Here is an 18,779-nt window from a genome sequence, read left to right as displayed (position 1 = left end):
AGCATTAATCGTTTATCGTACTTCCTCCCCCAGGTTCTTAGAATATTACGCTTTCCTCGTGGCTGTCTACCTCGAAAGATACACACCGTCTCTGAAATATTCATTACGAAATACTCGTTCGCTCCGCACGCGCGCCCACGCAATTTGGCCAACGCAGCGTCATCGCGAAGTTATTCAAAACGGCTAAGATAAATGTTTTACCTCGCACACGGACGGATTGAAATGACGCAAGAAGGAAAGCGGTGAAAGGGTAGGAGCGTGGAGCGGCGCAGCGACGCGAGGAGGACGAGGTGGAGAAGCGAGCACGCGCGTAGCGGAGTGCGTGTGCGCGAAGATCGGGACGCCTCTCTCTGGTACAGTGGTGGCGGAAGGACGAGGGTGGCCGTCCGGCATCATAGGTGATGGGCGCCCCGACGTCGTGAGCGCCGCGACGCAGAGCGCGGCAAACGGCTGGAAACACGGTCCGAAAATCTATTAGTTTCTGGTGCACGTGTGTTTTTGTGCGCGGTAAACTTTGTTCCCGTGCAGCTTCCACCGTTAGGATCTTTTTTTTTTTTTCCGAGAACGCAGAACGGCAACGTTTCGCGGTGCAGCGCCCGGCGTTGTAACACGGTTGCATTTGCATACCGTCGTGCCGCGAATCAGCCGCTGTGTCCCGGTAGACGCGAGTGCGTGCATCGCTGTTTGTTCCCTCGGCCGCCCCGCGTCGCGCCGTGCCGCTCGTCGGTCTACTCCACTAGCGACCCCGCGACGCGTCGCGTCGCGCCGCTCGTCGCTCTACTCCACTAGGCGCGGGACGCGCGCACCGGTGCACCGTCTCTCTGTTTCCACTGGCCTCGTCAGTCGTTCTTGCTCGTTCTCCCCCGACGGTTCGTCGACTGGCCGTGCGACGGCGCTTGCAGCGTCCACGAGAACGTCGTGATCTCTCCCCCGCTCGTCGGTGGTGGCGAACCGTGCACGGCGGCAGGAGAGTTCTCGCGTGCCGGTTAGTTATCGTCGCCGACGTGCCTGTCGCCGTTCAATCGCCAATCGTCGTCGTCATCGTCGCGGAGCCGCCGCCGCGCGTTCCAGGTTCGTCGCGACCTCGCCGCGTCGGCAGTGCTTTTTCCGTCCCGGTGAGAATCGCCTTCTCGGCCGTGCCGTCGATTTGCGGCCGCGCGAAAACTCCGAGAAGCGATGGAAATTCGTACGCGCGTGTCACGTCGCGGTGGTCCCTCCTGCATCGTCGTCGATCACCGAACGTGGCGCCGTGTCGGGGCGCGTTCGCGCGCGATTAGAGTGTGAGGACCCGCGGATCCCATCGATCGGCGATTGAGCAGATCGCCAGTCGTCGTCGCGAGAAGACCAGTGGCCGAGGATAGGCCGAAGCTTGTGCCCGCGTGCGATCCCCGTCGTTCCCCGCGATTGTGCCGCAGCTCGAGTCGTAACGGGAGAGCCAGGAGACGAGAGACCGAAGAGAAATCGTCGTGACGAAGGAAGATGATGTGAGTGACCCCGTGCTTTAAAGATTTTATGGCGCGACGTCGAGAAAGTAAATCATTCCTTCGTGCGAGGAAAAAAAAAAAAAACTGCTCTACATGTCCGACATATTTTTGTCTTCTTCCACTTTCGCCCGGTTTATTTCGCTTCTTTTTTATATTTTTTTAATTTTAATGCTCCTCGTGTTCACACGTGATAAACATTGTATAATGTGTACGTTACGAAAGCAGTATTTCCCGCTTGAAACGATGATGCACAGCCGCGCGAACGTATTTACGATCACGTAATTTTAATCGTGAGCTATACGTTCCAGTGATGCTTGATTAATACGAAAAACGAGCGAGATATATTTGGATGCGCAACGACGATGCGAATTCGTTTTCACAATCAACCCTTTTTTCACGTTTATTTCTACGGGGAGTACGTTCAGCATTCGTGAGACTGAACACGCAGGCTACCAGAAAACATATCGATGATACCGTCATATACTCGCGAGCATTTTATCGCAGATAAATCTGTCATAATCGTATTGACAAACTACCGCTACGTTCGCCGGAAAACGGCTATACAAATAAAACTGTGCTTTACGGTGGGAATGAAGTCTCTCCAGTTCGCGAGAGACATTTACACGCCTGCCGCTTTCTCGTTGCGAAACTGTCTCGTGAAAATACAAATTCTTATTGCAGAACGCAAAACGCCACGGAAAGTCTCGCGTAGGTATTTAGGTCAACATTTTTTTTTTTTTTTTTTTTCATGTAAAAATAATTTTAATAATTTTTATCGCAGAAGGTTATTTATAGTAGACACTGAGATTTTAATATTAATATTTCTATTTATTTTAAATCGCACTTCGCAAGTTTGTGTGATGTGGCAAATTAGAAAAAAATATTCTTGCATTTACTGCAATAATTAAATTAACGAAACGTAATACAACTGTTGCGAGAATTTATTTTAGGAATTAGTAAAATTAATTGCGCTTTTCAAGCGCGGTATCTTTTTTATTCGCGCTTATATTATATATAAATAAAATCTTTCTCTCACGAATAAATGAGATTAGGAATAAATCGTGAATTTTCTTCTTGTTCAGTCGCACACGTCGCGCCATTATTGTTCTTTTTGTCAGTATGGGAGATATATTGCGATTTGGCGACGTGCCGATAGCACGTGTACCGATCTTTGTTTTGATTGGACATTGATCACGATACTTTAAGTGCGGAAACACATACCGTATCTCAAATGAGCAGACGATATATACACGTGACGCGTGTCATATTAATTTTTATATTTTTTTTGTAGGAGTTTATTAATAACTTATAAGAGAATGAATAAAAAGCTGAGTCCAGAGCAGGTTTAACGACTGTTACTCGGCGCATACACCCGCAGATTGTAATTACTGTCGTAGTCTGCAATTTTTCTCGCGTCATAAGAATCTATGAATGGAAGACGATTTGCAGAAAGCAGGCAAGGCACCAAATGCGCCAGCGAGATGAGTCGTGAGCGCCAGACGTTTCCTTTCGGTAATTAGGTCAATCTGTGCCCAATGAGACGTTACTCGCGCGTTCTTGCACGATCGTTCGCGACGTTCCGCCTCGTTTAGGACGGGGAGAGATCATTCCCCCGATTCTGAGGCTTTTAATTAAATCTTAGATATTTGCACCACGCCTATATGCGCTTCTAGGTTATATAATGTTTATGCCTTTAGTTCGCACAAAGAAATTAGCCGTTGCAAATTTCAATATTACTGTATCGTAACAGTAATGAAATTAAATTAATTTTTATATATATTTTATTGCAAAATTATTACAAGAGCAATATCTCTCGGTCTTAGTTAATTTATATTCTAGTTATTTTTTTTCATGAAAATTAAAAGTTTCCGTGAAATAATGATAATAATTTTAGACGCGCTCGTCGTTGAGGTTAATTCCTTCGCGCAGACCTCGATCTTCCGATAACGAGCGGGCCGCTAGAAATAAATCACGATCAAGCACGCGCGCACATTACGTTACGTTTGACGAGTCCTCAAAATACTGCGCTCCGTTTTAACTTTGCGTCGCTTAAAACGCGACGTTGACAAGACCACGTTGCGAAACCCAGTCTCGCTCGTTCTTTCTCCCTCTTCGCCTTCCTCTTTCTTTCGTTCTCTCCGTGACCGTGCAACCGTATAAATAGAATAACTTACATTGTGTATCTCCCGCGGCCACAGCCGTCCGAGATCACCGACCATCCCCGACATAACGCAGCGCATCCACGCTGCATGTCGAAACGTCAGCGCCTACATTTATTACATTCTTATCTCGCGGCGATGCGCGCTTTCTTGCCGGTAAAGGCGCTCTTATACTTCCGCCGCACTTTGAAAATAAATACACGTTTGCTTGGGCGATGCAAAAATGACGCGTTTTATTTTAATTTAGTATCTAATTATTTCTTAATGAACTTTTAATAATTTATGTCGACGTGCGTTAATGTTATTAATTCTATTTCTTATAAACGCGCATGCATTAGCGGACGGCAATAGAGAATCTGTCGTTGATTTTATAAAATATCTCTCTATCTTTTTTTTTTTTTTTTTTTTGTGTATACAGTGAGAGCGCGCACAAATTTGTACACAATTATATTACTGTATCTTTTATTTCGATTCATATTATTTTAACACGGATTTCATTTTTGCCCTCCTCAAGCTGACGTGTACAAAGAACGAGGGACAATAGCTGCGGGATAAATCGTTCGTGCGTGAACGCAGGTAGCGACCGTTTTCTTCCCGAATAAACCGAACGCACGAGGGGTCGAGATCACGGTCGCACCTTATCAAAAGTGTCCCACCGTTTCCGTGGTAACCGGGGGAATAGGAGTCTGCGATATTTCCGACCTATCTACCGCCGCCTTTCCTCCCCTCCAAAGTCAATTTTGTTTTTTTTTATCAGCAAACCGAAAGCAACCACGACACAAAGTAATTTTAACCATTGAATTATTTCCATGGATTTTTAAATCACATACTTTTTATGAACGTAATGCATCATGCAGGAATATCACGAAATGTCTACTCGGTGCGTGAAATAAAATATTATTTCGCGAGCGGCGATGGGAATACTTTTTTTTTTTTCAACGCTAACTACTAAAACGCGCGTTTCATAAAACATATAATTATGAAATCTTTATTTCAACGAGTGTTTTTAATTTATTTTTTTTTTTTATTTAAATTATTTTTACTAAATTGTTTTGACGTGTATTTAAATGTTTTTCTGTTTGCGCCGAAGACAGACGTCCGCGTTGTAAAAGGAAATATCATTAAATCATCTTCTCCTCGCTTTCACATACACACACGTACGGAAAGTAAAACAGAAGGAAAAACGCAACTCGCTCTCGATGCTTACTCTTCCGTTATACCGGGTCTTACTTGCGATTCATTTCCGGTTGCATGGACGGTAGTTTCCGTTTATTGCGGTTGTTCCACTCGCTCGCGCGGTCCTACCGTTCTTCTTTCCCGTTTTTCGCAGAATATTTCTTCGCGTTTCTTGGTTTATTTCAATACATCGCTGCGGGAGGAAATCGATGGAACTCGTTACGAACTTGCTGCACTGTAGAAAAGCCGGCGACTAGGTGCTGACTTCGATAACAAAAAAAAAAAAGGAAAAAGAAAAACAAAAAAAGAAAACAAAAAAAAGAAAGGGAAAAGAAAAAAGAAAGAAGAGAAAGAAAAGAGTCGGATAAACGATTTCTGCTGCACGCGAGATTCGAATCGTGAAATTGCCTGCAAGCTCGACGAAGTAAACTTTTTCAGGGATAGGAATCCCGTGTCGAAAGTAACATTCGCACGATCGGAAGCCGCAGTATTTCGATAATGCCTATTCATTCAGTTTCTGTCGACCGCGTTCTATAATACTAATTTTAATTAACGACACTTGTAACATCCATATTCCTTTAACTGAAAAATCCGACATTAGAATCGATCGCGATGTTCATCGTGTTAAAAATTCGAGCCGCGCATATGAAGAACCCTAGCACGAGAATTTTTCTTTTTTTTCTTTTTTTTTTTTTGTTTTTGTTCATTTCACACTCATTACCGGTCAATTTTGGGAAAAAGGGCCGTCGCACTGAATGTGGCACGCGACTGACAGGCACGTAAATGTCATCGTGGCTACATCGAGGCCAAAACGACAGCTGTTCCTCGTTCTCATCTCCTGTCTTCGTTCCGGATATTTCGGCACCTCTCAATTCACCCTTCGGCTGTTACATAGCGTTTTCTATTGCCGGTAAGGCTGATCTATTGTTACACGTTTGTAACGGTGCTACCAATTTTTTTTTTACGTTTGGAAGTTTATATTTTAAAACAGAAAATACAGAGATTTAATTGTTGCCGGTATTCCGTGATGTTAATTTATTCTCTCACTCACTTCGGAGCTTCGCTATCCGCATACATACTACGCGACTCGACTGCCGGCTGAGGAATGCGAGATTCATAACAAGTCGCGCAACGGCACGTACGCCGACCTTTGTTTGTTACGAATCTCACGGCTAGGCAAGTAAACGCGTTATAAAGAAATTTATTCGCTGAACATTATCATTTGTTATTTAATTATTTCATTAATTAATTAATTTATTTTTTATTATCGTTAAAAATAAAATAGTTTTCCTTAACGTAGAAAATCAAGTGTGAATAATGCGCGCCTTGTAATGTCTAGTGTTCCAAAATTAATTAATATTGATTTATATTAATTTTATTCTATAAAAAGATTATATTAATCTCACAAATACCTTAAAGTTTTACGTGGTAATTTTGATATTATAAATTAAAAAAAAAAAAAATAATAATTTTATTAAACAGAATAAAAACTTATTTATTTTCTAAAAGCGAATCTCTTTAAATGTGTGCCTTCTCGTTCCTCACGATGCATTATCAAGAGTATTTTCTGAGAGGACACTAATTATTGTTGATTAGACGCATCACTCGTAATTAGGTAGCTTATTTGAACGAGATGCGAAACACACCGGTCATACGATGTTTCACGTTCGTGATTTGGAGACGGCGAACATTTGTTGGCAAACCACGGAGTCCTCGAGACGTTCTTGTGTCGCATGCTGAATTCATTAGGCTACCTGACTGGCGCTTTGTGCAATTCCATTTTCTTAGCTAGCCGCGCGTGTTCGCCTCGAGGACGGACGCTTTTATATCGGTATCGGGCGCGTCTAGCACAATGGGCGTCTCGCCCGGCATTTGGAGTACGTAATAATGATTAAAATTTCGACGTTACGCTAGAAAGACGATATTTCGGACCGGCAATACGATACTTACGTGGGATGAAATTTTAATATTCGTCACTCGCGTCATTCATTTTAACTTTCGGTGCCCGTAAGAAATACGAAGGAAGCGCTTTGAAATATCGCTCACGCTAATGGACGAATCCGGGAAGAATAAACATGTATCTTAAGAGTAATGACGCGCGGGAAGGCGGGCGTGTAAAGAGGTAACGAGATATAAAACGGTCATTTAAATGTCATGAAGGCCCTAGAGGGACCGAGACACAAACGGCGGGGCTGCATTTTTGTCCTTCGGTGCAACAGCGTTGCGGTCGTTAGGAGGCGATCGTGCGTGCAAGATGACGCGGCTTCTTTCTCTTAATGCTCCTCGTATTCTTTTACGGTTATCACTGCACCGCCTGACGACGATCACTTCAAGCGTCCGTGGGGTATCTTTACTTTAATGACTCCTTTAATCGTCGGATATCGGGCGATCCTCCTTCACGACACCGTGATATCTTTATATTTTCGCGTCGGAGTCAAGTTGATCTCGAAGCGCGACTCGAGAATTCGATGTTTGTCGTTTGGAGGAAACGTTACATAAAACGGGACAATTTCTTAAGATTTAACAATGCTGTAATATTTTATAGTCTTTCTTTCGAGTAGAAATTCACGATTATGATTGGTATAAAAAAAAAGAAGAAAAAAAAAAGAGGGGAAAAAGTTTGATATCTCGTGCTAATGTATTAAATTTTTTTAATACAAACTTTATGGCATATTGATTTATTTTCTAATCTCTGGTACCTAAAATCCGAATGCTCGAGTGATAAGGAAATCGTGTTTTCCACCGAGTTCAAATTATTCCGCACTTACTATAGAACATGATAGCTCGGAGCAGATGTCTGAAAATCAAAGACTTAGGCAATGGCTCCGGGCAACGAATGCTGGCGGAGGAAAAGCCTCGATAAAATCGAAATACGTTGGACACGCCGATCGTTCGACTGTTCGGCTTTAAGATCTTCCGCGATAACCGCCGAAGAAAACCTTGCGGTGCTAGTCATTGCTTTGGAATCTTCGTGGTCAATTGGATATCCGGTGCATCGTATCGATTCTTATAACTCGAGTGGTCCTACGATATTGCTCCATACAAACATTCGCTCATTCGAAAGAATGTAAATTGAATCTTAGTCGAACACTTATAAAATTGCCTTTCGTGTAAAGCTTACGATCAATTTTAGATTTTTATATTTTTAATCAAGTAACAAACTTAAAGAAAAAAAAAAAAAAAATTGTTATATATATTTTGTGTTATAAATGACCCACGAAAGTACACGTGTAAAATTCTTGTTTCCTCCGTACGTTTTATCGTTCATAAGCGGACGGAGAAAGTATAAAATTCATTATCGTGTTTACTACTAGCCGATCCTAATTCAAGGTAGTAATAGTCCCGGACCTAAGCCATTACCCGCAGGGACCTTTAATTTCGGTGGATAAGTTCGCCCGGGCTCGAAGTGGTTGACAAATAAAGCTATAGGAGCACCCGCTGGAGTTGCCGGCGCGAAAGCCAAGGTTGAATATCCGCTTTTCTACGGGTGTCGAGCACTCTTGGTTCTAGCAAAAGGAACGGAGACGGAGATAAATAGATAGACAGACGGAGAAGGAGAGCTTAAGTAGAAATGAGACGCCGAGTGATTGAAAGAGGAAGAAGCGTCGAGATGGAAAGCGGGACGAAGTGGGAAGGGAGAGGGGAGGTCTAGGATTTTGGCGACACTCCAACTTTTGTATAAATATCACTGGGAATCGCACCATGTGTCCTCCTCTCTCTTTCGCTTCTCCCGTCCCCATCCCCGGCGATATAAATTTTATTATTTTTTCTCCTGTCCACTCCACGCTTTTTATCATCTTTCGCGCGCGCGGACGAGAAGGCGCGACTCGTCCCTGTCGTATGTCACAACTCGTAATGAGGTTCAGCATGCTTTCGCTGTCTCCACGTGTCACGGCTCTTCTGCATGCCCGTTGTTCCGTAATTTTTTTTTTCGCGAGAGGTTGAATTAAGCGAAACTTTTCTACCTAGTTCCGTATATTACAATCGAAATTATGTTGTCGACGAAGTAAGCAGCGTGCGCGTAATTTTTTTTTTTTTTTTGGACGTTAAACATCAATCATTTGTGATTCGCGCGCATTAATCATTTTTATGAGATTGCATAGCTCGATTATTTTTACGAATGAGTTATATCGCGTGACGCTATTCCTTACTTTTCTTTTTTTTCTTTTTTTTTTTTTTTTTTGTTTTGTTTTTGCGCAATTGCCAGGTTGAAGTCGCTTGAAATTAATGACATATTGCGCTCATGTGACAGTTGCAGGCACATAAATTATACTTTAGTTTTGAAGTCATGGACTGTTAATTCCAAAATAACAGTGTTCGAGAATAGTGTGTTTATCAAGAGATGCATTCTAAATTCTGAGAACCCACGAAGATACAGTGGGAAGGCTATTTTCACAATTGTCAATCCGAGCGCAAGCCACTTGACAGTCTATTTCACGTCCCATAAATGCTGAAGTGCAGTCTGCGACTAATTTACAAGGCGAGAACGCGAAGCCAATCCTTGCGTCACCCTGCTAACAATATCGTCGCTGAAGATGAGGCGACGATGTTATCGCGGCTGTTTCGGTACTAATTTACGAATTAATAGAGAACCGTGTTTCTTTCCGGCGACGATGTATTTCATTTCGCTTTTCTCGTTTGACCTTGGTGCGAAATCTCCTAGAAAATCGTTTGGAAAAATCCCGGGCCAGCTAAGCGCGTGCAGTTACGTTTCAAATACCTACTACTTGAAGCGCGGAGGAAAGCGCTCTCGTGTAACATCCTCGATATTCGCTTATCCTCGAAGGACTGCTGGGCTCCTTGCGAGGGTACGGTTGAATGAGGGCATAGAGGTGTTCGCCGGCGACGAGTAAGAGTATAAAGACGTCGCGAAAGCAAGTACGCTCGGATCCACCTGGGAAATTTAAGAGAACATTCCATCGCGTAGTTATCGCGAGGATACGTGTCGTCCGCGCGTCGCCGGTGACGTTACCGAAGTCTTTTCCAGACCCTGTTTGCGTACACCGCGGGGCCGAAAGTTTCGCCGTCGTTTTATCGAATTTATCGCTCCCCACTTGTTATCTGGCCGTAAATAACGGTGAGATCTTTTTTTTTATCATGCACTTTGGACGATTTTGTATAAGTTTACGAGTATAAATTGATATTCGAAAAGAAATATAATCTAGTAATATTGACTATCTTTTATTTTTTTTTTATAAGTAGTATTTTTTTATTTTTTTATTATTTTTTTTTTTATTTTTATTTTAATGAGTGCAGCCACGGTCTCTTTTGACGTATCGTAGAAATTCTCACGGTATTCCGCGCGCACCTGTGTATAAATATTGTCAGCGGCGCTGCGGAGAAAATGCACCTACGAATTATGGGTTGAACAGGTGCAGGGGCCACTTCGTCGTCGTTTCGACGAATGACGCGTCGCTGCGAATTGCCGTGGTCACTTGAAAGCTCCGCGTCGTAGCTTCGTCGACGTCGACGTTTACGATCGGCGTGGTCGCGGTCGTACGTTTTCCGTGAAACGATACAGAAACTAGGTACGTGTCGGGCTTTAGAGAAATCGACTGCCGTTCTTCCGAAGAAAACCACTTGCTTTCTCGCTTAGATTTTATAGAGGAGGCCAACATACCAAAAATAATTCTAAAAATAATTTGCTTCTACGACCTTATGTCACTTTTAATGTCGTAACGGGCGTGGAAATAGTTGACGCGTTAATTGCACGTAACATTATTGTTAAATGATTATTTCCGCCGGTACTTTAATGCATTATTTCAGCTATCGCGAAAATTTCCATTCTGTTGACTTTTAATTTTGGAATTTAAATTATATTGAATGTTAATTTTACAATAAAGGGTCTTGCGACTGGGATATACTTTTTATTTCATTGTACAAATTGGCTAATCGATAACGTCAAAAGCCATGGACAATATCAAAAAGATTGCTAGTGGGTCGTTACAGAGTAAATGATGAAGCATTTGACATGGAGCTGTAACTTTTTAATTAGCCGGAAACGTAGTATTTAATATCAAACAATTTTTTTCATAATCGACAACTGCAATTTAAATTAATTTGATTACTATGAATCGTCAGGGGAAAATTGTGAATTCAAATATCTGGCAATTATTAGCGGAATTTTGTAATAAAGCGTCGGGAACGCAGAAAATTTCGTTATTTAATTACACCACCCCGTCGTGCTCCAGGAGCGAATTTAAGAACTTTGTAGGGCAGTTTTATGCGGAAATTACTATCAGACATTCCGCAGTTTATATTGCGTAACTGCCGCTTTGAAGTAATTCCGCATTAATACGGCCTCGCGTTTCTTCTCCCCTCCGTTCTCTCTTTTTTTTTTTTCTCTTCTGTATATCCGGTCGTTTAATCAGTTTGCAAACCAATCATCATTAGGCGAACGTTATAATTTCGTATTTACATAATTCTGTATTTGCGGATATCGGGATTAATTTGCTACTTTCAATTATAGTTTTTACACTCCGGCTCGAAATTACCGTCGAGCCAGATTAAACGCAAATAATCACCCCGTAGTAATTGGTAGACACGGTAAATGCCACGTAATTAATCGCGTGCCAAAAACGTGTTATCGACTCGCGTTAAAAGTTAAATTGAATGTCGGGAGTGGCGCGGCGGGGAGCGATATAACTCGTTGCTGCTATAGCCGACAAACCGCTCTCGTTACGTGTGACTGTAATTTCTTAGTGCCTCCGACCGCTGCGCGCGTGTCTCGCGGATCGGCGAGCTGCAGCCCCGGCAGCGTTACATCGTTTGCGCATTAGGACGATGGCGGTAGCCGGAAGAAATGTAACATTTCAGCCAGAACACGCGGCAATCGCGCTCTCGCATACAATTTGCCAAGAAGTTCCTCCAGTTCCCGGACGACAAATAAAGCAGGAAATTTCAAGCAAACTGATACACGTACACGTAAAATATTATCTTATCGTGTCTCACTTTTCAAATTTAATAAAATTAAATTTACTTTTGAAAATATTAATTTCTTATTTAAGATTCAAAACTGGCCACCGCGAACACGGCTTTGAAAGTATTTTTTTTTATGAGCGGCGCGTCGACTCGTCAACGCAACGATTGCGCAATTATAAACGCGACTTTATTGTTAATTATTATAATTAAACGTTGCGAAGAAAATGTTAAATTTGAAGGGAGAGATAACGTTTTGGAAGGCGCTTAAAAACTCGCGACTATGATCGACGACTTCTATGCGTTGCTTTATTAACATGACAATGCACGGCATCGTTTTTTGAGCGCATGTGAGAGAAAACGCTTCTCTTACGTTCGTCGTGGCGTCCGTCGTGATTCATTGTTCCGTTGTTCCGCGGCTAGCAGTAGTACGTCTTCGCGTAAGTAATGCCCGCTTTTCCGGGAATCGTCTACCCGCGGGATCCCTCTCGTTCCATGCGAACTAGAATCCGAGGAGGAAAATTAATTCTCAGCGCGCGGAAGTTGGCGGCAAAGCACCGTTTCCCTAGGCTTCTCTTCGTTAATAGACGGGCTGCTTTATTACGGAATTGCACCCGGAGAGAAATTGGTAAAAACAACTGTATACTAACAATTCCGTGTCCTCCGTATAGACGTGCTTCCGCAGGACTTGTATTTGCCTTGCCTCCGCATGCGGGCAAGTAAGTCAGCGCGGGATAATCGCAGTTTTTTTTTTCTGTGCTCGGGAACTATACTCATTTTGCGGCGCACACTCGAGGGTGTAATTTAAATTTCTGACAATATGAAGTATGAACTTTGCGAAGCTCGTCGGAAACGTTGAGATTAGTACTTTCTTAATCCAGAAAATGTTTCGAAACTAACTTTTATAGCCCCAAAGGAGCCGAGCTATTGAAATAAAAAATGGCACAACCATACGTTAATGATATTTTTCCCCTTCGTAATTCCATCTTTTTTTTTCTTTTTTTTTTCTACTTGTAAAACTTGTTGTAAAATTTCTATCGTAAAGGATAGAATTAACGTGGTCGTGAAAATATTTTAAATAATTTACAATTGCGAGTTTATATTAACTACGTTTTCCGAAGCATAAAAGTCGAGAGGAAAAATATTTGCTCGGGATGCGAGTTTTACTTTCTGAAAGATATTTTCTTAAATAAATTTTATCGCTCGGTAATATAAAAGATCGAAGTCTTATTTCTCAGACTTACGGTAAATTGAGAGAAGTGCAGATTTATAACGCGACGTTGTAAGGACTTGAAACTTGGACAGAAATCACGCTAGAAGCTCCCTCGTACTCGTTACGCAACGACCGGCGCTGGCCTGGCTGACTAGTTTGCAACTTTTCTACTGCGACAACTTCGTTCTACTTGTCGGGAGAGTCTTTTACGCGCCTCGCGCGGATGTGCTTTTGGACCAAAGTGCATCATCCACCGTCGCGTGGTCTTACTTAATACCATTTAATAATAATACACGTGCCCGCTTTCTGCGATGCGCGCGAAAGACGAAAAATACGATGGGTACTTTTTGAATTCTTGGCAAGCGGACGGGCGCATTAAAAATAAAACGAAGCGAGGCGCTGAAAGTGACAGTTGAATCGACGGAATTCTTGATGCCTTCGCGCGCAATGACCTCAAAACTTTTAGCATCGGCTAACCCGAGAATAACTGCGATAACAAATTGCGCCCCGTCGAGATATATATTTCGGTGCGCGCGCTTTCCGAATTCGCTCTCGTGAATACCGACCGGTTTGTAATTGGATAATAAATCATTCGACATTCGATCATCTTGTTTTGTGCGTGCAAGCAGGCGTGCCGCTAATTATGGTCGCGGCCGAAAGTGGATTTCTCGTTCTTACGTCTCGCGACACGTCGATAATCGTTTCCCGAATCGATCAATCACGCTTAGCCTCGGGAAGTCTCGTCTCGAGGAACTTGATAGCTGGCAGTGCTCTTTTACGAGACGTTAATCAATGTCCGAATCGCCGTAATGTTTGACGTCACTTCGTCATCGTACTGTCCGCTTCTTCTTCTTTTTTTTTTTTTTTAAATTTTTTACGTAACCTCTCACACCATTCATGTGTCAACGTAGCATGTATCGGTAATCTATTTAATTTATAAATTATCGAAGCGAAAATATTGAATCGCTCGCTAATCGTCGTGAAATCTACTTTACACTTAAGGTTCAATCGATCGTGGAATAGATTCCTAACTTTGCTGTTTAGAAAGATGAAATATCTCAAATTTAAAAACGATTTGTTTTCTAATTAAAAATTTTAAACAAGCAGATCGAGATTTTTTTTTACATTTTACTTCAGAATTTAACCATTTTTTTTTTTCTTTGCGCAGATTATTTATATTCCAACTTCCATTTTTCGCAGTATGCGAATTTAAAAGAACTGGCGTCTGTTTTTTCTCTCCCTTTTTTTTTATTGCTCCCCTCGTCGCTTTCTCATATTCTTCGACATTTTTTCTCATTCTTCTAGCGGTCGCCGAACTTTACTTTTCTTTGTCCCGAAAGAGTTCTTTTCTTCTCGTTCCCTTTACGTTCCGAATTCCACTGCATTGTCATGAATCATAACTTTAAATTAAATCCCGGCGAGGCGTCTGTGACGAATGATGCGGAGCCGTTTAATTATGCGCTAAAGAGCACTTGAGAAAATGTGGGTAAGGCAGCCGGAGGAGGAAAGTCACTTTTCATCATGTTGCTTCTCGCCGGTCTGCTTCTTGTTATCCGATGCCGACGTTCGACAACACTCGCTGCCCTCTTCTCCCTTATTTTCAATGCTCGTAACGCGTGTTGAGAGATCGTTAGTGGATTATCATGGACTTTGTGTCCGTACTTCGGAACCCGGCTGCCGATCGAATTTCAATCAACCTTTTGTACTGTGTCAAAGAGCTATTTTTTTTTTTTTCTCCTTTTTGTAAACCCTGAATAGGTTTTCATACATTTATAATTCTCCTCTCATGATTTTTAAAGCAGTATATTAATATATTTAGCGGAAAATTATTTTAACAATGTTTAAATTTGAATCTGATTACCATAATTAATTATTTTCTGGTAAACTTATTATAAATCTTAATTAGACAATGTATTAAGTACGAAAGTTAAAAGAGCTTTCAGTTTGACATCGATACGTGCCGAACAAACGGATTACGTTCGAACGAAGCTGTATTTCCTTATCCGAACAACAATCTTGATCAGTCTTACGCCAATAAACTTCGGTTTTTATGGTTTCGCGCTTGCGATCCAGGGAGCGATAAAAACTGGGAGAGACGAGGTAGTACAAAGAGAAGTAGCAAAGAGAAACAGGGCGCAGATAGAACGAGGTTTAAATGCGAGTGCGCAAAGAGAGACTCTAAGCTGTCTCCGGCGTCTTCCCATAAATCGAAGAAGTCCGACTTTTCAGGTCGCGTACCGTCGAGCTTTTCCGAGCTTATTTAAATCATCCCTAAAGCCTGCTTAATATTGAAAAATGGTCGCTGGCAATAGTTCGCTCTTCACGTTTCCGTTTCTACCGTTGAAAATGTCTGCCTCGACTCGGCGCGCTTGTTGAATAAACTAATCGAATTCATTCACGCGACCATAAGTTTCGACATAATTATACTAATTTTTTTACGGAGAAAAGAAAAAGCATTTGGCTTTAACTCGGGTTTTATGGTTAAGTGAACTATATCTAAAAGTAGTCGAAAGTACTTATATTTGTCTATCAGCGTACGAGTTTTCGCCGCTTTCGATAAACTTAGCTGTTCATCGAAAATGGTTGTAAACGTTCCAGCAGCGCTTTTTATTTCGTGCGCTGAAGTGTTGTGCAATATTGAATGTTATAATGTTTGCTTTGTATAATTCGTTATCCGGAAAACGCGATTTCCGAATATTGGATATGCCACGAATGAGATTTGCGCGGCGTTACCCGATATTCATTTGCAGCAATCCGGAATGATTCGCATTTCACGAATGTGCGATTAATTCAGACCCGCTGTGTTACGGATGTTGCGCCCGGTAGATGATCTAAATTAATCATTGCCATTTTTCTGCGCATCATCGCCAAATTTATCCCGCGAGCTGAATTTTATCGGCCCATCGATATCGCATTACGCCGCTGTTATTAACGGCAATAAAACATCGTCGTTAAAATAAAAAAAAAAGAAAGAAAAAAAAAAGCGCACGAAATCGAATGGAATTTTAGGTTATCGAATGACGCGACTTATCGAGATCTACGAATATACCGAACGCTCTGGATATCCGATACACATATATCCATAAATTCAGGGCAAGGATAAGTGAGGATCACGCTGCGTTCTAAACCATCTTCCGTAAGCCTAACTCTACGTATCGTGCCCATTTCCGTACTCGATGCGTTTCGTAGGATAGCCGAGGGATTTAGGTAGAACGTTAATAACATTCGCCTAACTTCAACCCCTCCGGCTGTCGAGCTAAAGCTAATGAAGCTCTGACGACCTTTCGCGTTCGCTATATGCCGCCCGACATGCGTCGACGTGCTTCAGGATTCTCATTCCGCCTCGTGACGCTGCATAATCGGCCTGACCGCAGGATTGCAGACGAGTCGTTGTCGAATCAGTCCTTCGAGAGCTAAAGTTTAAATGTCCGCGCGCTGACTTGCGCTTTATTTACCGAAAACATCCCCATTACGCAAATACGACCGGCCGAAGTGATTGTACGTAGTTGAATATATTTTGCGAGACTTTTTATCGACATTTTGCATTATTATAATAAATTCATTAAATCTAATATTCTATTTTTATATGCAATTTTAAAGTTGACGCGGTAGATTTAATTAATTTCTTTTTGTTTTTGTTTTTTTTTTTTTACATCTTAAACTCTTCGATAATTGATTACTGTGGAGGTTCTCCTCACTGCTTGGCAAAACTGCATGGCGAAACAATATTCATGCACATTACTTCGTCGCGTGATAAATCCGGTGACGGGAAAGTTGACGGTGATTTCGCGCGGGTCGCCCTGCCATGAATTATGAGGCGGTCATAATGCGTTTTATGACTTTTCGTTTTAGCCGCGAAGCACGGCCCGCGCGACTTTGTATTCTTCGGGCATCCCGGGACGACACCTTTACATCTTCGTCATGCCTCGGTTATCCTTCGTCCGCCTCTGTTAGACAAACCGACACAGTTAGGTGCGTCTTTTTGCCCGAGCGTTTCGCAACGTTGGCGCGTAATGGCGTAGCGCGAAACTCCCGTCCGCGTTCGCTGTTTATTCATTATATGCGAGCTCTCTGCTCGTTAGAACAATATGTAAGTTGAGCTTTTATTCGAGATGGAATGACTCGGGGGAAATTTCTCGCTGCGCTGCGCTTTGGTTTTTATCACCGTTTATTATATGACCGGTCGGTGAAAATAGCGCATGTTTTACATAAAGTAATTGAGGGAACGGTAAACGTATGTGAAATTAATAATTAATTATTTAAAGACGCACGCGTACCTATATTGCGTTTTTAAGTCTCCGTTATATTAATATTTGGTACATTTAGAAAGTACTTCGCCCAACGAGTCTGTCGTGCGAATCGCGGATATTAACGTAAACATATTCCTTTTTTTCTTCCCTCCTTCATCATTTTCCCAGCTCGATGCTCATTTTTGTTCGCAAAGATAGAGCCCCGCGGTTCCATTTCCGTCAGCGTAGGTCCAACCTTGCTCGAACACGCGGGAACCGTCGGTTCCTCCGTTCATACGAAGTTTGACACGGAAATTTATTCGCGCTTAACCGATTTGGCAGCGATTCAAGACGGATGCTCCACCCACCCGAGAAGTCTGCCGCTGTTTTACGATCAAAGTTCAGAACGACATTTGCACGTCGGCTCTTTCGTCTCGGTCCCGAAGCCGCCACCGCCATCGCCGCCCCGATCCTTTGTGCTACTTCGGCGCACCCTCTACGAGGCCGATTTCTCGGTTTCTCTTTACGTCGTCGCCGTCGCCGTCGCCGTCGCCGTCAACGTGCTCCTCCCTCGCCCGACACGCTCGAACGGCTCGCCGTCATTTCCTTTCCGGAGAATTTCCGTCTCGGTAATCTCGGCTGCCGCCATCCAGATCCATCGGGAGTGACCGATGGCGGGATCTGGACCGGCTATATCGGACGGTAAAAATTCGCGAATGAATCCGGACGAGCGCGCTTTACCGGCGAGCTCAGCGGGATTGAAACGCCGGACGAACGAAAGAAACAGACATTCACAAAATGCGACATGCGAAGTGCAAAGAATGTTTAGCTCGTTGACCGCGCGAGGAAAAATGCCGCGGAAGGCCCCACGGTAACTCTGCTCGACGAGAATATTTGTTTGAAGTATTTCATATTCGTTTCGATATCGCGTTTCCGCGTTACTTTGTGTAATTCGAACTACGCCGTCGAACGAAATTTGAGATATTTCCGCGCCCGTGTAAGAATTTATTTATGTTCGCAGCGCGGAAGACACACCGCTGAAATATTCGCCGACGGTGAGATAAATTTATGCGACGTTAATGTTTTATTTCAATTTTTGGATATATATATTATACTTTGTATCTGCCTAAACGTGAAACTTGATTTTGATTAATTCATCGCGAAGCAATAACATGGAAAAACAGCATACATTTGATGAAACTCAGTTCTGGCGGCGAGTGATTATGGAAAATTTCATAGCGGATGCTGAAGTGCACTCGGCTTTTACATACGCCGGGATTCCACAGCGCGAATGATTTTCATATGAATGCTGTTCACTTTCCACAATATTGCATTTCCGAAATTATTAACAATATGCCCCGTTTGCAATTTTGCCTGCAGAAATTATTCGCTTTTGTGCTTCGAAAACACATAAACGACGATATTTCGACGGTGCAAGAAAGAAAAAAAAAATAAATAAATAAATAATTTTTAAATAAGTCCTTTTTTTAATTTCTAATTTCTAATTATGAATCTCAGCGCATGCTTTATACACGGCGATGGCGTACGAAATGTATCTCTAGTGCAAACAGCAGTAAGAATAATTATCGATCTTTTTCTA

At 42.5% G+C, this 18,779-nt stretch overlaps 1 protein-coding gene across 7 annotated transcripts in view; it reads left to right on the top strand.

Annotated features, from left to right (window-relative positions):
* LOC139113942 (zinc finger protein 541) overlaps positions 1–18,779 on the top strand; it is a 344,562-nt gene that overhangs the window by 122,011 nt on the left and 203,772 nt on the right. Inside the window, exon 1 of one of the 7 annotated variants that reach the window (XM_070675408.1) lies at positions 1,098–1,484. The exons of the other annotated variants lie outside the window; for them this stretch is intronic. The gene's annotated coding sequence lies outside the window, so the exon portion shown is untranslated. Of the gene's footprint in view, positions 1–1,097; positions 1,485–18,779 lie in introns of those variants that run through there. 7 annotated transcript variants of the gene reach the window in all.

Source organism: Cardiocondyla obscurior, linkage group LG03, assembly GCF_019399895.1.
Source record: "Cardiocondyla obscurior isolate alpha-2009 linkage group LG03, Cobs3.1, whole genome shotgun sequence".
In the NCBI taxonomy this organism is placed as follows: Eukaryota; Metazoa; Arthropoda; class Insecta; order Hymenoptera; family Formicidae; genus Cardiocondyla; species Cardiocondyla obscurior.
Note: the sequence above shows the minus strand (reverse complement) of the source record. Positions and strands in the feature narration are given on the sequence as shown.